General features: G+C 46.3%; 1 long non-coding RNA gene across 1 annotated transcript in view; it reads left to right on the forward strand.

The window, feature by feature from the left end:
- Positions 1 to 20,514, forward strand: part of LOC141157369 (uncharacterized) — a 101,297-nt gene that overhangs the window by 7,088 nt on the left and 73,695 nt on the right. The gene's annotated exons all lie outside the window — the stretch shown is intronic.

Consider the following 20,514-nt stretch of genomic DNA (forward strand, 5'->3'; position numbering starts at 1 on the left):
ACTTTGTTATATATCTTATCAGAGAAAGAAATCTGATTCTTTTCTCTCCTGGACTGATCTTTCACTCTCAGTTCATTTGTAAAATCCATATTGAGTGAATACAGATTTTCCCATTACTGAGATAGGAGATAATAGTTGGTGCTTTTGAAATTCTATGGAGAGGGGAGGAGCTAGGCTAGAGGCAGACAAAAACATTCTGCTGCAACTTCTCCATAGAACATTATGAGCACCAACTGTCATCTCCTATCTCAGTAATGGGAAAATCTGTATTCACTGACAACACATTTTACCTGTGAAAATAGTGCCACCTATAGGAAGTAGCAATCCTAAAAGTCAATATCGACTCTTTAATGAGCCTTCTCATATGACTTAGGATAAAATACAGAACTGGAATCTCAATTTGCAGACACTGTGTTTTGGGGAACTGCTCCTCATCAGTACAAAGTATGAGATCTGGTTAGCCTGGGTTAGAGGCATCTGACCGGGTTCCAAGGGGTAACATTTCTCCTTGCGGAGAGTAGCTTGTTAAAAATATTAAGGTGAGGAGACTTTTAAGCCTCAATGCTCCTCTGGGAAATATGCAAATTGTCTCTTTAAAGAGGAAAAGGTCTAAAACTCTAGTGTCACCTATAGGAAGTAGCAATCCTAATAGTCAATATCAACTCTCTAACAAGCCTTGTCACATGACTTACCCCTTGGATGCCTGTGAATTAAGAATTTTGAGAATTAATGATCAGTCCATGAAGAAAAAGAAGTAGATTTCTGTATTAAGATATTTAAGAAAGTTTCCTATTTTTTGTGTACTATTGATTTATTAAATATGACCAGGATTCTTTTAGTGATCTTCTATCTCATGTCCAGCTGGTATGATTTGCACTAAAATATAATTAGTAATTCTTTCTCATTTTCACCAGATTTTAGATGGACATTACCTCTAGGAACTAACTGAACACATCTTAAACAAATACATTGCCCCATTCCTTCATGAACACAGGTCTTCTACCTTCTACCTGACCACATCATTTTTCTCACTTTCACACTATGTCAGATTCACAATGAATAACCTCCATTTTCCTTTTTCCTTCATCATTTTATTAATCTGGAGTTGGAAGAATCGATTCTCCAGGTTTGAGATTTGCAGCGATTCAAGCTTGTCCAAATTCATGGAATGAAAGGAAATCTTTAAAGGGAACTTGTCATGTTCAAAAATGCTATTTACCTTCAGATATGGACCCCGATTCATCATTGCCTTTGAGCCTGTTTTTTGTTTAGTTTTGTGTGTTTGTGCTGATTTTTTTTCACCCAATTCTTTATTCTATTTGCGCCTTTTTCGAAGTCTGTTTTACATGTGCTCGCCTGTTTTTTGTTTGTTTTCCATTTTGTAGGCGGAGTTAGCGATTCCAGATATTTTCCGGTAATCATCATTTGTGACTTTTTAAAAAGTCACAAAATTCTGTGCAATTTCACTCCAGATGCCCCTGGTGTATTTCTGAATATGCCAAAAAAAATTCGAATTGTGGTGCTAAAGGTCATTGTGGTGCTAAAGGTCACAAAAGCACTTCAAGATAGGAGAAAAAAAAATTTTTTGACTTTGCGCCAAATTTATGAATCGCTTGCACCATTGTGATGATTTTGGTGCCACAAAAGGCAAATAATACCACAAGACATAAAAGGAAAGTGACTTTAAAGCAGCACCCCCATCAAAGTTTTTATCCTCTTAATATATTGCAGTCATCATATATTATACAACACTGTGTACTTACAATTGCTCATTATGCTCTTTGACCCAGGTAATTTTTCTCTTCCATTAGGTCTTTGCCATCATGTGATGAAAAATAGACTAGCTGAATCCTTCTAAGCTCTAGAAAAAGGAAGTCTCTTTTCCCTTCATGAGTCAACATTAGAACTACAACTCTACATCACTACAAAAGTTCCTGGCAGCCCAGCTCCACAACCTCATTAATTCCTAATCCAGCTGCTTCTCCCTGCCAGTGGCTTTGTAGTGAGGTAGAATTGTAGTTCTAATGATAATTCATGCAAAGAAAAGAGCCCTTCTATTTATATATAGAGCTTAGAAGGATTCAGCCAGTCAGTTTTTAATCATGTGATGTCATAGACGTAATGGAAAAGAGAAAAAGTAACTGAGTAGAAGAGCAAAATGAGCAATTGTAAGTGCTATATAATATGATGACTGCAATATATTAGTTGTTAAAAATTTTGATGGGAGTGCTTCTAAAAAAAAACCTAAAAATGATGAATAGGGGCCATAGCGTTAACCTGCAGGTAAACAGCATTAAAACACTGTCTGTCCGTCTTACTGAAGGCATGGCTACTGGGAGGAAGTTAATTTATATCTGCTCAGTAGCTGCTTACTTGCAGTCATAGGGGCGATGCACGGAGCGATTGCAGTCATCACTCACGTTACTGTGAGTACAGCTTTCTCTGCATATACATGCTGCACATAAAAACTGCACAGCAGGCTGTCAATCAAAGTGCTGGGGAGCAGTGACTGTAATCCCTCCGCACACGTTCCTTTGACTGAAAGTGACCAGCTCCTGGGAGGATAGAAGTTAATTTCTTCCCAGAAGCCACATTTTCAGTAAGGCATTCCCAGAATTTAAACTCTAATTACCAGCAGGTTAACCCTATATCTGCAGGTAATAGCACTTTCGCAGGTGACAGGTTCCCTTTAAAATATTTACTCTTTTCCAGTATATAAAATAAGAGAAAAATATGACAGTCACTGGATCACCCTGCAGAGTAAATGTAGAAAACTAATTGATCTTACCGAACTAATAGTGATTGTGCTTTGGAAAGTATTTATGCAACTCTATGTTATATGCAATGCTGCTAAATCTGACCTACTGACTGGAACTTAGTTAGGCTAATAAAATAAAGACCTAGCTGTGCAAGATTACTTGAAACTATTAACTTTGTAACCAGACAGGTTGCTTATGAATTGCTCTCCCAATGCAATAGTTAAGTGTGTGACAGTTAAAACAGGAATTTTGCATTAACCTTTTTACTATTTCAACCACCAGTAATACTGGCAAGGGAATTTGTCAGCAGGATTTCACACCCTAAACTATTTATATGCACATGAAGCTCTTTTGAAGGCAAGTCCAGCAATATCTTTACCTAGAAAGTCCATTCTTCCATTACTAAAAAAACAGACTTTGAAATTATATGCAAATGGCTATGGTAGATCTGAAGCCTTTGTCACTCCAGCTCTATTTCCAACTCAACGCTGCCTCCTCCTGCTTAACTGATTGCTCCTTTGTCTGAAGTCACACAGCATAGAGGTTGTCAGTCAAGCAGGAGGAGGCAGAGCTGCATGGGGAATAGAGCTGGAGTGACAGAGGCTTCAGATCTACCATAGTACTTTTTCCTCATTTGCATGATCTTAATCTACACTTCCAGAATAGGTAGCCCTGATTTTATATGGTTTTACAGGAATCAAAGGAAGTCAGAGATAGATGGATAACAAGTATGTGGGAAAGTGTACCAAACTGTTTGGCCACACCAATTCTACACCAAGTCCTGTGCTTGGTTTCAACAGCCATTTTGTCCTGACTCTTGAACTTTATAAGCTAAAATTTACAGCATGTTCTTGCAGTTTACAAATGATGTAGTAATATGTGCGCTCCTTTTCTCCTGGCGCATGCCTTCTTGAAGGTTAAGGATGACATACCTTATTACAAAGGGGAGCAGAAAGATTTGAATAAATAGTGGAGTAGAATTTGTCCAGCCATGTACATAAATAACTAAAATCTAAGGTAGAATAGTTTTTTATACATCCTGGGGGATGTTAATATGCCTTGAATGCTGGTCTATAATTATCTAATAAATATATATTTAAATGACCATTTTTCACCAGAAAAGCAAAAGTGATGCCTATGATTGTGTTATGGAATTTGTTAGGTTACAACTCAACATAGCTGTAGGCTCCTATTCTTCCAATGGAGGCCAGAAAAGATTCCTTTTAGGCTTTTTATGGGGTGGCATGCACCAACATTCTTTTTTTTCCTGTATAGGTAATCACAGTATTCATCCTTACTGTATGGCTTATAGAGTTATATCTCCAACATATAAATGTGCACAGATCCTTACTCTTCAAAAATAAATAGTCATAGGGCCTTCAGCGTTATAAAGCCACAGTTTCAAGCACCATGATGCACAGGCTGCTAGTTTACGATGAGTAGATATTATTAGGTACATGTTTTGCCCTTTGGGCTCACTCACAATGGACTACTGGGAGATTTCAGACAAGTCACAGATAAGAATTGATTGGAATTTGATTGTTTCCTCAGCGTGCAAGAAGAATACGTAATACAATAGATGATAATAGAATGTTGGATTTTAGCCTTGCTTGTCGGAGCATGGAGTAAATCTAGCGGAAAGTGAAAAAGAAAGTGGAGAGATGTATGAGAAAAAAGCTTTATAATTGCAGGAGGAAGGGGAGATCGTACAGTCTTTGTGCCACAATAAGAATGGTTCTAAAGATATTTCCACATAGGCAATTTGAACTGTCAAACTCGGGCAGTCTCATTTAGAACACATTAATCGTCAGTGCTAGTATATTGTGTTCTGAGATTATTAAATTGCTAACCATATATGCCAATACAAAACTATATATATATGTAAATACCGTATTTTTCAGAATATAAGATGCACTTTTGTTTCCCCAAATTTGGGAGGAAAAAGGGGGTGCGTCTTATAATCCAAATGTAGCTGTGATGGAGAGGGGTTTTAGAGTTGCTGCTGCAGGAAGACAGCAATGGCGGCAGCAGGAGTGGGGCAATGCTGCAGGACCCAGGCTGGTGGGAAATGGTAGAAGGTGCGGTGGTGCGGGGACATTTTGTGAAAGCCTGAAACCCCCGCACTTTCCATGGTTTTCAATGTGGTAGACTTCGGCTCAGGTGGCCATTTTCCAGAGGGCTCCAGGCTTTCACAAAATGTTGGCGAAGCCTCCACACCGCCAAACATCCTCTCTTACCAGCCTCGGACCCACAGCATCGCACCACCAAACACCCCCTTTTCCCAGCCTGGGGTCTACAGCATTGCCCTACTCTATTCTCCGCCGCAAACTTCCTGTAGCAGGTACCCTGCCTCCAGGGACCCCTCTCCACCACAGCCGCCACCCCCCCAGTAAGCTACCGTAAGAGTGGATTAAAAGATGCACCACCATTTTATTAAAAAAACTTTGGTTCCTATTTCCCTCCCCAAAATTTGGGGTGCGTCTTATAATCCGGTGCTTCTTATAATGCTCAAAATCTGGTATATATATACAGCACTGTGCAAAAAGTTTAGGTAGGTGTGAAAAAAATACTGCAAAGTAAGAGTGTTTTAAAAATAGGAGTGTTAATAGTTAACTTTTAGCAATTAACAAAATGTAAAGAGAAAGCTAGATACTTTCATATTGTTGATGTTGTGTCCTGGACCACAGAAATATTTGGGACATCTTCATCCATCTTCATGTGGGATGTTTGAATATAGGGATTCCACATCCATGGTGGCTAAGATGGCACTCTAAGGGAGAGGACCTATTGTAGATAGCTTTCTTAAAAGGTCTGTGGTGTCCTGTAAATATCTGGCTGTCTTTTGAAGAAGCACCAAGAAATTGGTAACGTGAAGGACACCATTACACCTAGAGGAGCTTTTATGACATTCCATTCTAAATCCATCGGCATTATTAGGAAGTTGGTTCGCCCTTTGCAGCTATAACAGCTTTCACTTTTTTTAGAAAGCTTTTCATAATGTTTTCTAGAGTGATATTTTGAAGAGAGTCTGTGAGAATTGTGTTTTTAATTAGTGTTGGCTCCTACCTGCCCATTAAATTTGTAGGCTTATATACTCTCTTTTGATTCCCCACCTGCCCAAAAGCTGTGGTATGATTAGACCATGTTAGTGCACAGTCAGACACAGCCATTACACAGTACACAGCAGGGGCACATTTATAAGATTATCTCAGCACAGGAACATCTTACTTAAACACATCCAGTTGTGGAAATTATTATTATTCCAAGATCTATTGATTAAAATGAACTTTTGTTAGTGAGAAAATCCCTTTAAATACCATACCATCTGTCTACCTGTCTGACTGTCTCTTGACTGTCTTCTACATTGTTCTGCTACAGCCAATGCTGATGAATCACACTCAGATGTGTATCTACTCCCTGTCCGTCATTGCATCTACACTCTAGTACTGCTGATGCCTGGGCTGCTATTACTTGACCTAAACTGCCACACAGCTCCTTGCCTACTCTGTACTGTGCACTTCGTACAACAGTCACTGCACAGTCACACCAGCCACATATTTCCTGGCTACTCACTGCACTTCATAGTACTAGACAGTATTACTGATGCTGAGAAATGTATTCTCTTGACAGTACACAAGCATGAAACAGCTGGCGAAATAATTAAAGCTAATATTTGATTTGGTGAAAACGAGTCACAGCTTCTTCACTTTGAACACATTACTACGGTTTTGTCTCCCTAAAAAAGGGGATAATTTTTGGATTGTTTGATAGCAAGCTAGTAGAGGACCCCAAAAAAGAATACTTTTTTCAACTCCTAGTTGAGAAACAATACCTTCTATATGTTATATGTTCAAAACAGTACACCTGTTTTATCTCCAGAAAAAAAAAGGGGATCATTTTTGGTCAGCTTGATAAAAAGCCTTTATAATTGTCAAATAGTTTTGTGATTAGCAAACCAGTTATGAACTCCAAAAAATGGATAATTTTTAATCCTAGTAGAGAAACAATAACTTCTTCACGTTCATACATTATACCTGCTTTGTCTCCCTAATTAAAAGGATATTTTTTGAATGGCTTGATAAAATGCCTTTGCAATTATCTAATCACTTTGTAATTAGCAAACCAGTTGTGAACCTCAGAAAAGTGAAAATTTTGTAATCGTAGTTGAGAAGCAGTAACTAGTGTTGAGCATTCCGATACTGAAATATCGGGTATCGGCCGATATTCGCGGTATCGGAATTACGATACTTAATTCCGATACTTTTAGAATATCGTATACCGGAATCGGAAGTTCCCATAATGCAATGAGCCAGTTTCATTTTATTTAGCCAATGAGGATCCTAAGAAGTGTGGGCACATCCTGTTAGGCATGTAGGCATGTTAACTAATGGCATGGCTGTGATTAGCTGCTGAAATGATGTCATGATGCACTATAAAAGCCGCCGCCGCCATTTTGAGCTCACTCTGCTGTGAATTCAGTTAGGGATAGGACGCTGTTGTTCTGAGGGACAGTTTTAGCTACCTATTTGCTCTATTCTTCTTTACCCAAGCTACTTTATAAATCGCTGTGCCTTGCAGCGCTAGTGCACAGTTCTCTGTGCTGTTCACCGCTGTCTGCAAGGTCTGTGTGTGTGAGTGCAGCTCACGCTGTAGTGTGTGCTTCAGCCAAGTCTGGTTGTAGTGCACTCAGCGTGCGTCACTGCCTCATACATTGTCCTTTTTTGCTAATTGATAATTTTTCCTGATTTCTCCTATTAGTGTCGTGGTTCCATCCGTATTCAGCTACATTTATTCCAAACACACTATATAGGAGTAGATAGAGAATTTTTTTTTTGTCTTGCAGCGTTAGTGCACAGTGCTCTGCATCTGCACTGTTCATGCATGTCTGCAAGGTCTCTGTGTGAGAGTGCAGCTCACGCTGTAGTGTGTGCTTCAGCCACGTCTGGTTGTAGTGCGCTCAGCGTGCGTCACTGCCTCATACATTGTCCTTTTTTGCTAATTGATCATTTTTCCTGATTTCTCCTATTAGTGTGGTGGTTCCATCCATATTCAGCTACATTGGTTCCAAACACACTATATAGGAGTAGATAGAGGAGCCATTCTGCAGCATTGTGCCCCTCCAGCCCCAGCCAGATTAGTATTAGCCTATTTTTTGTAGCCTCATCTATTGCATTGTAGGTTACCTTCCTGCATTGTAATAGCTACAAAAAGTTTGTGATACTATCGGTATTACATCTTTGGGCACATCCAGTGTCTTTTTGTGACAAAAAACCCTAAATAAAGTTCACCAAACACTCCACTTTACAGTTGTGTAGGCCACATTAGCTAATATTAAAGTCTTGTCCACACTTTATAAAATTAGTGTTTCTTATACCTGTTAGCAGCTGTTCAGGAATAAGCACACTAAGCCCTTAGTACTTTTCTGCCTATCTTTATCAGTCTACCAAGATGAAGAAGGCAGTGAGTAAGGCATGTGGTCGTGGTCGTGGGCATGGAGTTTCAGCAGGGAGAGGACGTGAGGATTCTGTACCTGCAGGGAGAGGACATGGGGATTCTGTGCCTGCTGCGGGCACCAGTGACTCAGCATCCCCCAGTTTTACCAGGGAACAGTCCTTTATGCGCAGCTTTGTAGGAGCTAGCCGTACCCCACTGCTGCGGGAGGACCAAATTGAAGCCGTTGTCGGATGGATGGCAGCTAACGCATCGACTTCAATTAGTTCCAGATCCTCTCAGGTCCTGAGCACTGAAGAGCACCCATCTGTCTCTTCACCACCTGCCAAATTGCCCAGGCAGTCAGAGAGCCCTGGACAGGAGCCATCTCTACTTCTGTTCTCTGAATCTCTTGGTTTGGAAAGAGGGGGCCAGCCAAGCAGAATTCGAGAATCTGAAGAAGAGGTAGTATGCAGTGATGCGCAACCGTTTTGTCTCTCTGAATCTGAAGAGGCGGGTGGGCCAGTGCCTATGGTCAGCAGCACATCTCAGTACGTATCTGATGATGAGACTCAGGTGCCACTTTCTGGTGCGTACTGTGCTGTCGAGACTACCCAGGAGGAGCAGTTGTTTGAAGAGGGTGGTGTAGATGATAAGGTCCTTGACCCATCATGGCGTCAGGGACAGAAAGGTGGTGGGAGCAGCTCTGAGGAAGAGATTCCACGAACGTCCCAAAAAGGAGGGAGAGGGAGGGGGCTGACTTGGTTGCCTGTAGCCTCCACTTTGGCACCCATTAGGAGCATGGCTCTTCCAAAATCCAAAGCGGGCGCTCCCAAGACTTGCAGTGCCTGGTCCTTTTTTGACACAGTTGCAGATGACATTTGCTTTGTCAAATGCAAGCTGTGTAATCAGAAGGTGAAAAGAGGGAAAAGTGTCAGCAACCTCAATACCACAAATATGTGGAAACATGTGTGGACCAAGCACGTGGTGGAGTTACAAAAACACACTGAAGACCTAGGCCAACCTACAGCGCCACCTACCACCTCTTCAGCTCGTGTTGTAGCCTCTTCCTCCAGCTCACACACAGCTGGTTCGGCTTCCTCACAGGATCGCCATGGAAGAACCTCTGGCACTGTTGTACAGAGACACAGTGTAATTCCACCCACAGCACCACTTTCCCTGTCATCCTCACACTCCTAGGCCAGTCTACAGCCATCGTTAGCACAGGCATGGGAGAAAAGGCGCCCATACTCGGCAAACCACCCCCGAGCACAGGCTCTGAATGCTGGCATTGCTAAACTACTGGCCCTTGAAATGCTATCATTCAGGCTGGTGGAGACTGACACCTTCCGTAACTTTATGGCATTGGCAGTCCCACAATACAACGTGCCAAGCCACTTTTAATTCAGCAGGCAAGCCGACCCTGCCTTGCAACAACATGTGGAGGGAAAAATTAAACATGCGCTACAAAACGCCGTCAGTAGCAAGGTCCACCTGACCACCGATGCGTGGACCAGTAAGCATGGACAGGAACTATACCTTTCCCTCACTTCCCATTGGGTAAATGTTGTGGAGCCGGGTACAGATCTTGAGAGTGGCGCTGTACGTGTTCTGCCAACTCCAAGGATTGCAGGAATCCAGTCTGTACACATTGACTCCTCCTCATACTCCAGATCCTCTGTAAGAGAGCTGCAGGAGCCGTCACGGTCTACCTCCACATCGACCCGTGAACGGGTTACCTGTTATGATGACCAATATGAGCATAGCCATGGCCAAACATCAATAGGCCGTATTAAAATTAATTTCTTTGGGGAATCGAAGCCACACAGTGCAGGAGCTCTGGAATGCCATCAAGCAGCAGAGCGACGTGTGGTTTGTGCCAGCGAATCTCCAGCCAGGCATGGTAGTGTGTGACAATGGCCGAAATCTGGTGGCAGCTCTGGGCCTAGGCAACCTCACTCACATCCCATGTCTGGCACATGTGCTCAACTTGGTCGTGCAGAGTTTTTTGAGGGACTATCCGGATCTTGATGCACTGCTTCACAAGGTCCGCATAGAGTTCGCTCACTTGCGGCGTTCCAGCAACGCAAGATCGCGCATTGCAGCTCTGCAGCGCCGATTGCGTCTTCCGGGACATTGCATCATATGTGACCTACCCACCAGGTGGAATTCAACGTTACATATGTTGGAGAGGTTGTGTGAGCAGCAGGCAGCAGTAATGGAGTACCAGCTGCAGCAGGCGCAAACAAGTCGCAGTGCACGCCATTCACACTTCACCACCACTGAGTGGGCCTCTATGAAGGACATTTGCCACGTTTTGCGTGCCTTCGATTATTCCACGCGGATGGCGAGCGCAGATGATGCACTAGTCAGCATGACTATCCCCCTTATCTGCCTGCTTTAAAAAACACTGCAAGCACTAAGGGAGGAGGTTTTGGAAGAGGTGGAGGATGAGGAGTCACAAATGCCATCTGCTTCTGTACAGTCTGCGCAACGTGGTTCCTCACAAAGGCCTAGGCAGGGGACACTTTATGAGGAGGATGAGGAGGAGTCAATGGAGGAGGAAGACATCTGTCCAGAGGAGGGAGGTACACAATGCTCTAGTAGTCAGTATCTAGAGCAAGGGTGGGGTGATGCAGAGCAGGCAGAGATCATGCCTCAAGTAGGGGACAGCGTTTCTTGGCCAGTTGGCAGTCTGCAGCACATGGTTGATTTCATGCTGCAGTGCCTGAGAAACGACCGCCGCATCGCCCACATTCTCAACACGGCTGATATTGGGTGTCCACCCTCCTAGATCCTCGCTACCGGGACAACTTACAAAGCCTCATAACACCGTTGAACCGGGAGCGTAAAATGCGGGAGTACCAAGACGCACTGGTGCATTCCATCATGTTCTCCATTCCAACCGAGAGCATTGCTGCTAGTGCTTTATAAAGCAGCTCAGTGCGTCGAGGCAGTGGAGGAAGCTCTGCACAAAGAGGGAGCAGAAGCAGCGCCTCAGCACAAGGCAAGACCAGTATGGCCCAAATGTGGCAAAGTTTTGTGTCCCTGCCGCCACAAATGTCTACTCCATCACAGACGGCTCCAGTCAGCAGGAGGCAACGTTTCCGTCAGATGGTGACAGACTACATGTCTTGCCCTCTCAGTTTACTCCCAGACGGCTCTTCCCCCTTCAAGTTTTGGGTCTCTAAGCTGGATACATGGCCAGAGCTTAGCCAGTATGCATTGGAGGTGCTGGCTTGCCCTGCTGCTAGTGTATTATCGGAACGCGTCTTTAGTGTCGCAGGTGGTGTACTAACAGACCGTCGCATGCGCCTATCCTCCGATAACGTTGACCGGCTTACTTTTCTGAAAATGAACAAGGCCTGGATCTCGCATGAAACTGCCAGTCCTCTTCCAGAATAAATAATTGGTTGGCAACAGTATCCAGGTCTCCTGTTGTGTTCATGTTTCTACCACCTGAACTGTAATCCCTGAGCTCCAACACCGCCAGTTGCTGCTCAGAAGTGCCGTCTGCACAGTCAACGCTTGCTGCCGTATTATTGGGGTTCAGTAACGTCAGCTGATCCCCAGCTGTGTGTCCGGCAAATTCTCCTGCTCTGTCCACATCCACTGTACTACAGATTTAAAACTTGCTCCAATTACACCTCTGGCTCCTCTGTTTTTAGTATTTATCCTGGGCTCCAACACCGCTAGTTGCTGCTCAGTAGTGCCGTCTGCACAGTCAATGCTTGCTCCAGTGTTATTGGGGTTCAGTAACGTCAGCTGATCCCCAGCTGTGTATCCGGCAAATTCTCTTGCTCTGTCCACATCCACTGTACTGCAGATTTAAAACTTGCTCCAATTACACCTCTGCTCCTCTTTTTTTAGTTTTTACCCTGGGCTCCAACACCGCTAGTTGCTGCTCAGAAGTGCCATCTGCACAGTCAACGCTTGCTCCAGTGTTATTGGGGTTCAGTAACGTCAGCTGATCCCCAGCTGTGTGTCCGGCAAATTCTCCTGCTCTGTCCACATCCACTGTACTACAGATTTAAAACTTGCTCCAATTACACATCTGGCTCCTTTGTTTTTAGTATTTATCCTGGGCTCCAACACCGCTAGTTGCTGCTCAGAAGTGCCGTCTGCACAGTCAACGCTTGCTCCAGTGTTATTGTGGTTCAGTAACGTCAGCTGATCCCCAGCTGTGTGTCCGGAAAATTCTCCTGCTCTGTCCACATCCACTATACTACAGATTTAAAACTTGCTCCAATTACACATCTGGCTCCACTGCTTTTAGTATTTACCCTGGGCTCCAACACCGCTAGTTGCTGCTCAGAAGTGCCGTCTGCACAGTCAACGCTTGCTCCATTGTTATTGGGGTTCAGTAAAAACAGCTGATCCCCAGCTGTGTGTCCAGCAAATTTTCTTGCTCTGTCCTCATCCACTGTACTACAGATTTAAAATTTGCTCCAATTACACCTCTGGCTCCTCTGCTTTTAGTATTTACCCTGGGCTCCAACACCGCTAGTTGCTGCTCAGAAGTACCATCTGCACAGTCAACGCTTGCTCCAGTGTTATTGGGGTTCAGTAACGTCAGCTGATCCCCAGCTGTGTGTCCGGAAAATTCTCCTGCTTTGTCCACATCCACTGTACTACAGATTTAAAACTTGCTCCAATTACACCTCTGGCTCCTCTGCTTTTAGTATTTACCCTGGGCTCCAACACCGCTAGTTGCTGCTCAGAAGAGCTGTCTGCACAGTCAACGCTTGCTCCAGTGTTATTGTGGTTCAGTAACATCAGCTGATCCCCAGCTGTATGTCCGGCAAATTCTCCTGCTCTGTCCACATCCACTGTACTACAGATTTAAAACTTGCTCCAATTACACATCTGGCTCCTCTGCTTTTAGTATTTACCCTGGGCTCCAACACCGCTAGTTGCTGCTCAGAAGTGCCGTCTGCACAGTCAACACGTGCTGCCGTGTTATTGGGCTTCAGTAACGTCAGCTGATCCACTGCTGTGTGTCCGGCAAATTCTCCTGCTCTGTCCATATTCACACTACTACAGATTTTAAAGTTGCTCCAATTACACCTCTGGCTCCTCTGTTTTCAGTATTATCCCTGAGCTCCAACACCGCCAGTTGGCGCTCAGATGTGCCATGTGCACAGTTAACACTTGCTGCCGTGTTATTGGGGTTCAGTAACGTCAGCTGTTCCCCTGCTGTGTGTCCGGCAATTTCTCTTGCTCTGACCACATTCACACTAATACAGATTTTAAACTTGCTCCAATTAGGCCTCTGGCTCCACTCTGTGTTTAGTATTCACCCTGGGTTCCAGCACCGCCAGCTGCTTCCCAGAAGTGTCTTTGGCACGGGTACTCCCTCCTGCCCAGCCTGGTTCCAGCACGCCAGCTGTTTCCGGGTAGTGTCAACGTCACTTTGCCTCCAATGCGTTGTCCTGTCGTGTTGCGGTCGGGTTATCCGACTCTACGGTGCCTGCAGTTTAGGTGACTCCTATGTGGGCTGCTTGATCTGGCAATGAAGGCTGGTTCCATAGTGCCAATAAGACAAGCACCCCCTGTAGGACCGTGGGTTTCGGTAACTGCGGCCGGCTCGCGGCCTTGCAATTTTTTTTTTCATGTGTACCTTCTGCTACCCATCCGGGTTCCAGTACCGTCAGCTGGTTCTCAGCAGTGCCTTTGGCTTAGGTGCCTCCTTCTCGGTATCCAAGTTCCACCAACGTCTGCTGGTCCTTGGTAGTATTTTCTGGCACAGGTACCTCCTGCTTAGTAACCGAGTTCCAGTACCGTCAGCTGGTCCTCAGTAGTTCCATTGGCTCTTGTACCTTCTGCTACCCATCCAGGTTCCAGTACCATCAGCTGGTCCTCGGTAGTTCCATTTGCTCTTTTACCTTCTGCTACTCATCCGGGTTCCAGTACCGTCAGCTGGTTCTCGGCAGTGCCTTTGGCTTAGGTGCCTCCTTCTCGGTATCCAAGTTCCACCAACATCTGCTGGTCCTTGGTTGTGTTTTCTGGCACAGGTACCTCCTGCTTAGTAACCGAGTTCCAGTACCCTCAGCTGGTCCTCGGTAGTTCCATTGTCTCTTGTACCTTCTGCTACCCATCCGGGTTCCAGTACCGTCAGCTGGTTCTCGGCAGTGCCTTTGGCTTAGGTGCCTCCTTCTCGGTATCCAAGTTCCACCAACATCTGCTGGTCCTTGGTAGTGTTTTCTGGCACAGGTACCTCCTGCTTAGTAACCGGGTTCCAGTACTGTCAGCTGGTCCTCGGTAGTTCCATTGGCTCTTGTACCTTCTGCTACCAATCCGGGTTCCAGTACCGTCAGCTGGTTCCCGGAAGTGTCTTTGGCACGGGTACTCCCTCCTGCCCTGCCTGGTTCCAGCACGCCAGCTGTTTCCGGGTAGTGTCAACGTCACTTTGCCTCCAATGCGTTGTCCTGTCGTGTTGCGGTCGGGTTAGCCGACTCTATGGTGCCTGCAGTTTAGGTGACTCCTATGTGGGCTGCGGGATCTGGCAATGAAGGCTGGTTCCATAGTGCCAATAAGACAAGCACCCCCTGTAGAACTGTGGGTTTCGGTAACTGCGGCCGGTTCGTGGCCTTGCAACTTTTTTTTTCATGGGTACCTTCTGCTACCCATCCGGGTTCCAGTACCGTCAGCTGGTTCTCGGCAGTGCCTTTGGCTTAGGTGCCTCCTTCTCGGTATCCAAGTTCCACCAACGTCTGCTGGTCCTTGGTAGTGCTTTCTGGCCCAGGTACCTCCTGCTTAGTAACCGGTTTCCAGTACCGTCAGCTGGTCCTCGGTAGTTCCATTAGCTCTTGTACCTTCTGCTACCCATCCGGGTTCCAATACCGTCAGCTGGTTCCCGGCAGTGTTTTGGCACGGGTACTCCCTCATGCCCAGCCTGGTTCCAGCACGCCAGCTGTTTCCGGGTAGTGTCAACGTCACATTGCCTCCAATGCGTTGTCCTGTCTTGTTGCGGTCGGGTTAGCCGATTCTATGGTGCCTGCAGCTTAGGTGACTCCTATGTGAGATGCGGGATCTGGCAATGAAGGCTGGTTCCATAGTGCCAATAAGACAAGCACCCCCTGTAGGACTGTGGGTTTCGGTAACTGCGGCCGGTTCGCGGCCTTGCAACTTTTTTTTTCATGGGTACCTTCTGCTACCCATCCGGGTTCCAGTACCGTCAGCTGGTTCTCGGCAGTGCCTTTGGCTTAGGTGCCTCCTTCTCGGTATCCAAGTTCCACCAACGTCTCCTCGTCCTTGGTAGTGCTTTCTGGCACAGGTACCTCCTGCTTAGTAACCTGGTTCCAGTACCGTCAGCTGGTCCTCGGTAGTTCTATTGGCTCTTGTACCTTCTGCTACCCATCCGGGTTCCAGTACCTTCAGCTGGTCCTCGGTAGTTCCATTTGCTCTTGTACCTTCTGCTACTTATCCGGGTTCCAGTACCATCAGCTGGTTCTCGGCAGTTCCTCAGCCTTCTTGTACCTTCTGCTACATTTCCAAGTTCAAGCTTTTTGAAATAGTTCTTGGTAATCACTCTGGATCTCTCTGACGAGGACCCTGAAGACGAGGACCCTGAAGACCACCCCGAAGAAGACGAGGACCCCGATGACGAGGACTCTGAAGATGAGGACCCTGAAGACCACCTCGAAGAAGACGAGGACCCCGAAGTCAACGACCCTGAAGACGAGGACCCTGAAGACCACCCTGAAGAAGACGAGGACCCCGAAGACGACAACCCTGAAGACGAGGACCCTGAAGACCACCCCTAAGAAGACGAGGACCCTGAAGACGATGACCCTGAAGACAACAACCCTGAAGACCACCCCGAAGAAGACCAAGAAGATGACCCTGAAGAAGATGACCAAGAGGACAAAGAACAAGAAGACAACCACCAAGATACAGAAGAACAAGAGACAGAAAACCAAGAAGCAGAAGTACAAGAAGTTGCAGAACAAAAAGCGGAAGAGCATTAAGCATAAGACTAAAAATCAGAGCAAAAGATATTATCTAAATTATAAGCAGAAGATGACTAAAAAAATAAATCTATACTTACCTTCCGATGGCCCCCGCTCCGTCCTGGCTGCCGGCAGATCGCGGTACACTGAAGGACCTGCCGACGTCAGCATCGCGTGACCCGTCACATGACTATGACGTCAGCGCAGGTCCTTCAGTCCACCGCGATCTGCCGGCATGGAAGGACCAGCGCAATGGGGGCCGTCAGAAGGTAAATATAATTTATTTTATTCTTTTTTTCACAGGTTCTATGGTACCCGGGTCCAGAGGAGAGTCTCCTGTCCTCTAGACCCGGGTACCATCCGCACATTGGAACGCATGGAATGCGCATCTACATATACAGTGATGCGGAATCCATGCGTTCCAATGCAAGTCAATGGCGGCGAAAACGCAGCGCTTCCGCAAAATTGCTGCGTTTTTTTCCGCAATGATATTCAGCAGTGGAAATTTCCGCAGCATGTGCACAGCACATGCGGATTATCATTGGGGAACATGGCAGGCCTTCTACCATGCGTTTTTTAAGCGTTTCTGCAGCTTTTTTGCCTCTGCGGAAACGCTTAAAAAACCCATCGTGGGCACACAGCCATAGACTTTTAAGTGCAGAGTAAGACACAATATATGTGCAAACTGTGCAGTTCCACATTGGTCCAGTAGGTAAGCGTACACACTGCCATTTTAAAAGCAGATAGAGAGGGACTAGCTTTGTCACAGGGTACCTTTGCCTTATATATCACTGCTCTTTTGAGCCATTTTCACCCCAGTGGAGTGTAGTATCTTAGGAAAAAATGAAAAAAATGTAGATAACCTGTTTCAACAGCAGGACAAATGCATAATTAAAGGTTCACCATAAAGCCTTTGAACAGTCAAATTAATTTTTCAAAGGTTCTAGGTAGAATAAAAAAAGAAAAGAAAAAATTCTCACTTCCATCAATTCCCACTGGTGTTTCCTTATTTTTCTCATATCAACACATAGGAAATGTCTGTTCAGCAACTCTGCTTTAGTAGGTGATTAAGTAGTATTTTTTACATGAGAGGAACAAGTAAGCACCAGGAAGCAGCAGAGTATCGGAATGGGAACAGTGGGATAGCTAGCAGAAGAAATGAATATTGTTTCTTTTCTTTCTAGATTCTACTTGGAGACTTTAAAAAATATGACAGCATCTTTAAGGTACAGCACAACACTTATCATGTATACATATAGCTGAAATAATACTGCTGGTGCCATATTCTCTTCAACATAGGTAGTCAACCTTGACTTGAAGCTTGAAGAACAGGAGTATAGAAAGATCAGGATAGGCTCTTAGTCACGCCCCTCTGGTCCCTCCTTGCACCACGGCACAGTGGTTCCACCATCCGGATCCTTAACAGTTTGTGCAGACCCTGGAATCCGGTGGCTCCCAGGCTCCCTTGCTCTCTGACCTCTATCAAGAGGTCTCCAGCCAGAGATATCAACAGGATACAATCCTGTCTTATCTGCAGACTGTAAACTCCCGCTTGGATGCACTGTCCATCCCGGCTGTGTCCTCCTCTAACCAAGCGGCATCCGCTCCGGCGGCACCTCTACCCAGTGGCAGAGTGGCATCCAGCTTTGGACCCCGACTATCTGCCCCTCCATGCTTTGGCGGGGATTCCGCTCTTTGTCGGGGCTTCATCAACCAGTGCACACTGCACTTTGAGCTCCTGGCTCATCAGTTCACCTCCGACCAGTCTAAAGTGGCATTCGTCATATCTCACTTCACCGGGTAGGCGTTGACGTGGCTCAATCCCCTATGGGAGAGAGGGGATCCTCTGGTGTCCAACCTCCACGTTTTCCTTGTGGCCTTCCAGAGGGTTTTCGATGAGCCCGGCTGCACATCCTTGACTGCCTCCTCTCTTCTTCGTCTACGCCAAGGGAAACTCACGGTGGGCCAGTACGCTGTGTGCTTCCGCACCCTTGCATCCGGACTTGCCTGGAACAACAAGGCTCTGGTGTCTACCTTTTGGGATAGCCTTTCAGGGTGAATCAAGGATGAACTAGACGGTCGTGACATACCCACCTCTCTGGCTCTGGATGACCTGGTGTCTTTGGCCACACGGATCGACATCAGGTTCCAGGAATGTTCTAAGGAAATGATCCTTGAGAGGAAGTCTCTGTGTCTTGCACCAACCTTCCAAAGGCCAGTCTCTCCAACAAGCCCCTGCCTCGGTATCCATAACTGAATCTATGCAGGTAGACCAGGTAAAGATGGTCAAGTCTCGCCAGGAGGTCCGCCGAGCCGAGAGAAGATGCTTCTACTGTGGCAGTTCAGAACATCTAATCCGTTTTTGTCCAGAAAGTCCGGAAAACTCCAGTGCCTAGGATCGCTTGGAGATGTCATCCTGGGCAAAAATCCTTCCTCTCAACTCTGACTCTATCTGTATCGATAACCTGTGGTAAGATAAATTTTTTCAAGACTGCCTATCTGGACTCCGGTGACGCTGGGAATCTTATTCAACAAGCCATTGTGGAGCAGTATCAGATTCCCATTCAACGTCTTTCAGATGCATTGGCATTTTTTTTCTGTGGATGGGAGGCCCCTTTCCGAGTCTATCATGTTTGTCACAGAGCCCGTAGTTCTCCAGATTGGTATGCTACACACGGAGAAGTTCTCCCTCTACGTGCTGTCCGGCCTCTCATCCTTTTGCTGATGGGACTGCCTTGGCTTCAGAGACATGAGCCTGTTTTGAATTGGATGTCGGGAGTAGTGCTCTGCTGGGGCCAGGAGTGCTACAAGACCTGCTTGGTTCCTGTCCATCTTGCCCGAACTCCGCCCACTCCAGCTAATTTGCCTGCCTTCCCAGCACCCTACTGGTCATACGCTGATGTCTTCAACAAGAAGGAGGCTGAGACACTTCCTCCTCATAGGCCATATGACTGTCCTCTCAATCTCATTCCTGGTGCCTCGCCACTCCGAGGTCGAATTTACCCCCTGTCGTTGGCCGAAAACCGTGCCATGTCCGAATACATTGAGGAGAATCTTGCTAGGGGATTTATTCAGAGATCCACCTCTCCGGCTGGAGCAGGATTCTTTTACGTCAAGAAGAAGGATGGGTCTCTTCTCCCTTGTATTGACTATAGGGGTCTAAATCAGATTACCATCAAAAACAAGTATCCTCTGCCTCTCATCTCCGAGTTGTTTGATCGCCTCAAGGGCGCCAAGGTCTTTACTAAACTCGATCTCCGAGGTCCATATAATCTGTTCCGGATTCGCCAAGGTGACGAGTGTAAGACGGCATTCAACACTTGGGATGGCCACTACAATTACTGTGTGATGCCCTTTGGACTCTGCAATGCACCAGCAGTCTTCCAGGAACTGGTGAATGACATCTTCCGAGATCTTCTATATTCATGCGTGGTAGTGTACCTGGACGATATCCTGGTGTTCTCTTCGGATCTGCCCTCACATCGAAGAGACGTTCGATAGGTATTGCAGAGGTTCAGGAGAAATCATTTGTATGCCAAATTTGAGAAATGTGTTTTCGAACAGACTTCCCTTCCCTTCCTGGGATACATAGTCTTGGAGACCGGGCTCATGATGGATCCCGAGAAGGTGTCTGCTGTCCTAAAGTGGCCCCCACCTGAGGGGTTGAAGACTATACAGTGGTTTCTGGGATGTGCTAATTATTATTGACGCGCCCCCTGGGCCTGTGCTGCTGCTGCTGTGCAGGGGGAATACCCGGAGCTGGATCTGATAGGGGTAGTAGTCCTCGTGGCGGTGACCCGGTCCGTGCCCAGGGTGTCAAACCAAGTGGCAGAATTTAGTAGAAGATGTTATAGTGTTCGACTACGCCACCCGTTGAATGCGGTTATGAAGCCGCCGCTGCAGGGCAGACCGCTGAGGCCGGTGGTACAGTTGTGCAGCGTGGATAGTATAACCCCCAACGGGAGGGGTATGGCCTCAGGGCAGCGGACGTGGATGATGGGGATAGCAGAATTGCACGCAGGCACTAGGAACCACTCAGAGACGGTGCGGTGTAGTTCAGGGTCTTTACTGGTGGCAAAGGTAGACCCTCCCGGGAGTACTGGCTAGCGATCGGGGCCTGGTCAGTCCGTGAGCAGATAGGATCTCTCCCGGCCAGGCGGAGTTGTAGGCCTCCCCAACTTATTGTACTCTCCCTGGCTACCTTGCTAGAAGCGGGTAAAAGTAGCCCACGTCCCTGAGTGTACCGTGTGGTGCTCACCCGTATGGCCGGTGACTCGGGGCCTTCTGGTAGCCTCCGCTCCACAACGGCGGTGCTGGTCCCTTGCGTGTGACCGTGCCTTCGGGTTTCTTGGCCAGAGGACCTGAAATCCCCT

This window comes from Phyllobates terribilis, unplaced genomic scaffold (assembly GCF_046119375.1).
Source record: "Phyllobates terribilis strain yellow unplaced genomic scaffold, ASM4611937v1 Scaffold_8__6_contigs__length_399053987, whole genome shotgun sequence".
NCBI classification, from domain to species: domain Eukaryota; kingdom Metazoa; phylum Chordata; class Amphibia; order Anura; family Dendrobatidae; genus Phyllobates; species Phyllobates terribilis.